Source organism: Natator depressus, chromosome 24 (genome assembly GCF_965152275.1).
Source record: "Natator depressus isolate rNatDep1 chromosome 24, rNatDep2.hap1, whole genome shotgun sequence".
Classification (NCBI taxonomy): domain Eukaryota; kingdom Metazoa; phylum Chordata; order Testudines; family Cheloniidae; genus Natator; species Natator depressus.
Genome location: NC_134257.1, coordinates 12,843,595 through 12,851,309, shown reverse-complemented (window position 1 = coordinate 12,851,309; position 7,715 = coordinate 12,843,595).

Sequence of the window (7,715 nt, the reverse complement as noted above, 5' to 3'; positions counted from 1 at the left end):
TCACTGCAGCAGTTATGACCATTGTAAACACCTCGTGCATTATCGTGTAGTTTATGCAGAACCAGAACCTGAAAAACCAGGCGAGGAGGCGACGGCAGCATGGTGATGAGAGTGATGGACACAGATTTCTCTAAAACCACGGTCCCCGGCAATTTGGAGATCATGGTGTTAATGGGGCAGGCTCATGCCGTGGAATGCTGATTCTGGGCCCGGGAAATAAGCACAGACTGGCGGGACTGCACAGTTGCAGGTTTGGGATGATTCCCAGTGGCTCTGAAACTTTCGCATGCGTAAGGGCACTTTCATGGAACTTTGTGACTTGCTTTCCCCTGCCCTGAAGCGCAAGAATACCAGGATGAGAGCAGCCCTCACAGTTCACAAGCGAGTGGCAATAGCCCTGTGGAAGCTTGCAATGCCAGACAGCTACTGGTCAGTCAGTAATCAATTTGAAGTGGGCAAATCTACTGTGGGGGTTGCTGTGATGCAAGTAGCCAACGCAATCATTGAGCGGCTGCTATCAAAGATAGTGACTCTGGGAAATGTGCAGGTCATAGTGGATGGCTTTGCTGCAATGGGATTCCCTAACTCTGTTGGGGCTATAGATGGAACGCATATCCCTGTCTTGGGACCGGACCACCAGGGCAGCCAGTACATAAACCAAAAGAGGTACTTTTCAATGGTGCTGCAAGCATTGGTGGATCACAAGGGACATTTCACCAACATCAATGTGGGATGGCCGGGAAAGGTTCATGACACTCGCGTCTTCGGGAACTCTGGTCTGTTTAAACAGCTGCAGGAAGGGATTTACTTCCCAGACCAGAAAATAACTGTTGGGGATGTTGAAATGCCTATAGTTATCCTTGGGGACCCAGCCTACCCCTTAATGCCCTGGCTCATGAAGCCGTACACAGGCAGCCTGGACAGTAGTAAGGAGCTGTTCAACTATAGGCTGAGCAAATGCAGAATGGTGGTAGAGTGTGCATTTGGATGTTTAAAGGGTGGCTGGCGCAGTTTACTGACTCGCTCAGACCTCAGCAAAACCAATATTCCCATTGTTATTATGGCTTGCTGTGGGCTCCACAATCTCTGTGAGAGTAAGGGGGAGACGTTTATGGCGGGGTGGAAGGTTGAGGCAAATCGCCTGGCCACTGAATACGCGCAGCCAGACACCAGGGCGATTAGAAGAGCACAGCAGGAAGCGCTGCACATCAGAGAAGCTTTGAAAACCAGTTTCATGACTGGCCAGGGTACCGTGTGACACTTCTGTTTGTTTCTCCTTGATGAAAACTCACCCCCTTGGTTGACTCTAATTCCCTGAAAGCCACCCGCCCTCCCACCTTCGATCACAGCTTGCTTGTAAAGGAAATAAAGTCACTATCGTTTAAAAAACATGTATTCTTTATTAATTGATTATAAAAAGAGGGAGATAACTCACAAGGTAGCCCGGGTGGGGTGTGGGAGGAGGGTAGGAGGGAAGGTAAAGGCCACTTCAAAACTTGTTGAACGACAGCCTTCTGTTGCTTGGGCTGTCCACTGGGGTGGAGTGATTGGGTGCCCGGAGCCTCCCACCCCGCGTTCTTGGGTGTCTGGGTGAGGAGGCTATGGAACTTGGGGAGGAGAGAGGGCGGTTAAACAGGGGCTGCAGCCTGTGATCCTGCTGCCGTTCCTGAACCTTCACCAGACGCCGGAGCATGTCCGTTTGATCCCACAGTAGCCCCAGCGTTGCATCCTGCCTCCTCTGATCTTCCTGCCACCACCTCTCATCTCGATCGTCCCTCCTGTCCTCACATTCACTGGCCACTTTCATAGAATATCAGGGTTGGAAAAGACCTCAGAAGGTCATCTAGTCCAACCACCTGCTCAAGCAGGACCAATCCCGAATTTTTGCCCCAGATCGCTAAATGGCCCCCTCAAGGATTGAGCTCACAACCCCGGGTTTAGCAGACCAATGCTCAAACCACCGAGCTATCCCTCCCCCCCATACCTGACTGAGAGCTCTTGAGCCATATCCGTTTATCTAGGGTACTTATATATGGCCCCCATTAGTAGGATCTGGGTAGTATCCCCCCACAACATGGTGGAGCTGGGAATTGAACCCAGGCCTCTGGAGACCTAGGCTGGCCCCCTAACCACTGGACCATCTACTGCCCTTGTCCTTGTCCTTTCATGTACTGTGCCCGTCCACACATTCTGCTGAGCTCTGTCAGTGCCAGACGACTGCATGAGCTCAGAGAACATTTCATCGCACGTGCATTTTTTTCGCTGCCTTATCTGAGATAGGCTTTGGGACGGAGGAGGGAGGCTTGAAACATTTGCGGCTGTGGGAAGATAAAAAGGGAGTGAAGTATTTAAAAAGATACATTTTACAGAACAATGGCTATACTCTTTCACGGTGAACAACACTATTCACATTACAGAGCACATGTGATTTTGGTACAAGGTCGCATTTTGCATCTTATATTGAGGGCCTGCGGCTTTGGTGTTAGAGATCACACACGCAGTGCCGGGCAACAGAATTCGGCTTGCAGGCAGCCATGGTATGCCATAGTCTTTCGGCTTCTGCAATCTTCATAACAGAAGCGCCCTCCTTTCCCATACCAAGCAAAGCCCGTTGAGTTGGCCATTTAGTGCTGCAGTTTTCGTGTTAACGCGCAGCAGCAGAAACCAAACTACCCCCCCGCCCCAATCCAATTATCTGGGATGATTGCTTTACCCCTCCCCACACCGCGTGGCTGGTATCAGGGAAGATCCCTGCTAGCCAAACGTGAACAACTCAGCGCCAATGCCCCCCCCCCCCACCGTGTGGCTAACTGCAGGGAGGATTTCTTTTCAGCCACAGGCAAACAGTCCAGTAGGAACAACCACCTCTGAATGTCCCCTTAATTAAATTCTCGTATTTCCACCAGGTTACCATTAACAATATCACTCTCCTGAGGATAACACAGAGAGATAAAGAACAGATGTTGCTTGAATGCCATCATACACCAGGACCATATGCTGCCAGGCTTTGTCATGCAATGATACCAGATTACTTGATACTAGCATGGTGTGGTAAAGTGTCCTACCATGGAGGACGGAATAAGGCTGCTCTCCCCAGAAACCTTCTGCAAAGGCTTTTAGATTACCTCCAGAAGAGCTTCATGGAGATGTCCCTGGAGGATTTCCGCTCCATCCCCAGACACGTTAACAGACTTTTTCAGTAGCTGTACTGGCCACGAATGCATCCCAAGTCCTCAGGGCAAATTAATCATTAAAAAATGCTTGCTTTTAAAACATGTATTATATTTAAAAAGGTACACTCACCGGCTTGGTTGGGTTGGGAGGGTATTTCAGTCAGGGTGATAAAAAGATCCTGGCTGTCGGGGAGAACGGTGTGCTGTGTGCTCCTCAAGCTCATCCTCCTCCTCCTCCTCCTCATCGTCCCCGTCCGCAAAAATCTCAGGCATGGTGGAGAGTACCCCAACATCGGAGTCTACGGACAGGGGTGGGGTAGTGGTGGCGGCCCCTACTAGAATTGCATGCAGCTCAGTGTAGAAGCGGTGTGTCTGGGGCTCTGTCCTGGAGCGTCCGTTTGATTCTTTGGTTTTCTGGTACGCTAGTCTGAGCTCCTTAAGTTTCACGCGGCACTGTGTTGCATCCCTGCTGAAGCCTCTGTCCACCATGGCCTCGGAGATTTTTTGAAATGTTTTGGCATTTCGTCTTTTGGAACGGAGTTCTGATAGCACGGATTCCTCTCCCCATACAGCAATCAGATCCAGTACCTCCCATTCGGTCCATGCTGGAGCTCTTTTTTGATTCTGGGACTGCATGGTCACCTGTGCTGATGAGCTCACCTGGCCAAACAGGAAATGAGATTCAAAAATTTCCGGAGCTTTTCCTGCACACCTGGCCAGTGCATCCAAGTTCAGAGTGCTGTCCAGGGCGGTCACAATGGTGCACTGTGGGATAGCTCCTGGAGGCCAATACCATCGAATTGCATCCACACTAACCCTAATTCGAAATGGCAATGTCGATTTCAACACTAATCCCCTCGTCGGGGAGGAGTACAGAAATCGATTTTAAGAGCCCTTTATGTTGAAAAAAATGGCTTCGTTGTGTGGATGGGTGCAGGGTTAATTCGATTTAACACTGCTAAATTCGACATAAACTCGTATCGTAGACCAGGCCTTGGGGAGGTGAATTAACTATGCCAATGGAGAACTCCTCCCATCACTGTAGTGAGTGTCTACACTGTAGCCAAAATGAAATCCAGGGAGAGTAGGAGACAGAAAAGAAGCAGCAGCAGCAGACCACTGAATGCTGAAAGTGGAAATAGCTGCCCAACAATGAACCATGGAGGAGAAAGAGAAACAATGCCAATGGGAGCTCAAGATATGGGAACTAAAAACAGAAAATCCTCAAGCAGTAATCAGTCCTCCCTGAAGGCCACAAGCTGTGCTCCACACACCACCAATCGGATGGCAGGAGGGAATACCTTCCTACTTTTGAAAGACTCTGCACATTGCATGACATTCCAGAAGACAAGACGGTTCCCACGCTAGTTGCAAAACTCTCGGGTAGAGCATTACATATGTTTGATTAAATGGAAATTGAACGGGCTTTGAAATATGCTGAATTTTAAAAGACCGTATTGCAGAGGTTTCAAATGATCCCTGAGGTATACAGGTTAAGGTTCAGAAACCTCAGAATGTGGGATAAAGTGAGCCACAAAGAATAGGTATACAAGATGTGTGACTTGATGACAAAATGGGCAAGGGGAAAGGAGCAGAGAATTCTAGTTATGACCAGTTATTTGATCACTTTGCCCAGGAACATTTCCTGCACACGTGCTCTGAGGAGATCAGAAAAGCCGTTTGGGATAAATCCCTGGGTTCTGAACAGAAAGCAGCAGATCTAGCTATTTCCTATGTAGAAGCCAGAGAGTCCAGTGAAAAAGAGAAGGGCAGAAGCCCAGTGTAAAGAGGGGACCCTGTTTTACCCCTGGAAAAAGGGAGGGTGGTTTGGAGACCAGGCACTCACCTCCCCAGAACAAATCACATTTGCAGACTCTCTTCTGAGACAGAGGACAGCCCAAGAAGGTGTTTCATATGTAACTCCACTGAATACTGGAGGGTCAACTGCCGTGAGCAAAGGGAACCCTAACCCACATGCCGTCCAGCCCAGGTTAACACAGCTATTGTAAACCCAGGGCCCACAGAAGTGTGGGAGAGGTTCCTGATGAATTGTGTACAGTGTGACCCATTGGAGGGTCCTACTGACTTTCTTAAGGTTGCCAAAGTGAATGACATAGAACGCCTGGGGTGGAGGGATGCTGGTGCCCAGATCCCTCTACTCAGAGAGGGCATGGTCAAGTAGACGGACATGGTACTTGGGGGAAATGTGGAACTCCTGGCCTGGGAGAAATTTAAAACCACTCTGCCTGCAGGGGGAAGGGCTACAAGGCCTTTTGGAAATTGGTGCATTGGGCTGCATTCCAGCAGGAGTGCTCACAGGTAACCACCTATTAGCTGCGGCTAAGGCTGGTAACATAGCAGCCCCCAGCCATAAAGAACATTGCTCTATGATGCCTTGAGGGAACTGTGGAGCCTGAGCCGAGGGAATCTCTCCAGGGCAAAAGGCAGAGGAGCTCAGAGCTGGCAGCCAACAGGGTGAATTAGAGGAATTTGCAGCAGAGTGGACCCAGCCCTAAAAAGCACAAGGGGAGTCATCTCCAGGGTTCCCCGGCTAGGGAAATAGGTCGAGGTTTGTTGAGGAGGAGGGAAGATTGTCCAGGGAGGCTCCCGCAGGGAAAAACAGGCTGCTTGGGAAGCCTCACAAGCAGCTGGTGGTGCCTGTTATGGCTGGTCGGGAGCTAATGTTAGCCCCTGGCTGTTCTTTGGCAGGGCATCTAGGGACACAGAGAAGTTATGGAAGGCTGAAAAGGGATTTCTACCGGCTGCTGTTCAGGAAGAGGTGGGAGATGAGTGCAAGCCTTGTGACTTTCCTCAGGAGCAGAAGAGGCCTCTGGGGTCCCCCAGTGGCCCCCTACAGCCCTCACCTGCCATCAAGGAAGCAGGATTTTGGGTGGCAATAGGGAGCTCGGGCCCTTTGGGGAAAGCCAGAAGGGGAAAGCTCCAGTTTGGTGGTAGTGGGTTATGGAGCATGCTCTCCAGCACCGGTTGCTCTGACACAAAGGCTGAGACTGTGGCCAAAGCCCTTCCCATCACTATTTTCAGCCAAGTAGGTTTTCCTCAGAAGATTTTGTCAGCTCATGGGTCACATTTCATGGTGGGGTGGGGTGGGGTGCTGTGCCGTGCCGTGAATAAGTGACTCAGAAGAGCCACAGCTAGGGAGAGCCTGGGACTGATAAAGGCTAACTGATAATGAAGCCCAGCTGGGCAGGGGCAGGCTGAGGGTGTATAAAGCCAGGAAGCTGGCAGCAGAAGGAGTCTACAGTTCCTGTTTGAGCACAGAGAGGTAGGTAGGAGGAATCCCCCTGAGACCCTAGCCCTGCAGGAAGGGGCTAGAGGAGTTGCAGGGAAGAAAGCAGAGTAGGGAGAAGCCCAGGGACAGAAATGAGGGCTGAGATCATGTAGACCTTGGCTGATTATGGGGCATATGGGCTAGAACCCAGAGGTGGGCCAGGTTCCCCAATCCCACACTGGGAAAGTGGTGCACACTTGGAATTGGCATGGATGATTGCCTGAGACAGCAGCCAGACAGTTTGTCTGGACAGGCTTTGGTGCCCCAGAAGGGGAAAGCTATACAGTGACCTGGCCACATGGCCAAGTCACATAGACAGAGCACATTAAGTCCTGAAGAGAGGGCACTAGACTGGATGAGAGGGAGCAGATCCCCAGACCCAGCCACAAGGGTTATATGCAAACAAGTGGGAGAACAACTGGGATGAAGTGCTACCCTATCTGTTATTTGCCTATTGGTACGTTCTCTAGGAATCTACAGGGTTCACCACCATTTGATCTCCTGTATGGGAGAAAGGGGAGGGATCTTGGCTCTCATCCGGGACTCTGGGGAGGGGGGAACCAGGGACTATGTACAAAGGTTCAGAGTTAAGGAACATCATGGAAGTGGTTCAAACTCACCTCGCTGGTAGCCAGGCCCCACAGCAGGCCTGGTATGAGCAGGATGCTTGTGAAGACTTCTCAAGGTTGGGGGATTTAGTGCTAGGGCCATTCCCTGGAAAAAGGCACAACATGCAAAACTCACGGGAGGGATCATACCAGGTTCATGGAAAGGGAGGATGAAGCCACATGTAGTGTAAAAAATCCCACAATGAAGTTGCCCCACAGACACTGCACGTGACTAAATCAAAGCCTACCACAATCGAGAAACCCTTGAGACTGGGATTTGTGGTGCTGAAGGGGAGGCTGGGACCTCAGTATCTGGTGGCTCAATGTCTGGATGACTCGTTACTTGGGAGATGCAAAGAGCTATCGCAGACTGAGAGGGCAGAGATCATGGCTGTGCTGCAAAGTCACAAGCAGGTTTTCCTAACATGCCAGGAAATGGACTCATAAGATGGTTCACAGGCTTGACACTGCAGGATCCCAACTGCACCCCAGCAGGGCACGCAGAACCCCTTGCAAATCAAAGGAGCAAATTCGTACTGAGATACAGGGTACACTGGAAACAGGGATAAGTAAAGTGTCTGATGGCTCCTGGGCATCTACTGTTGTATTGATCCCTAAGAAAGACAAGTCTGCAAAATTCTGCGT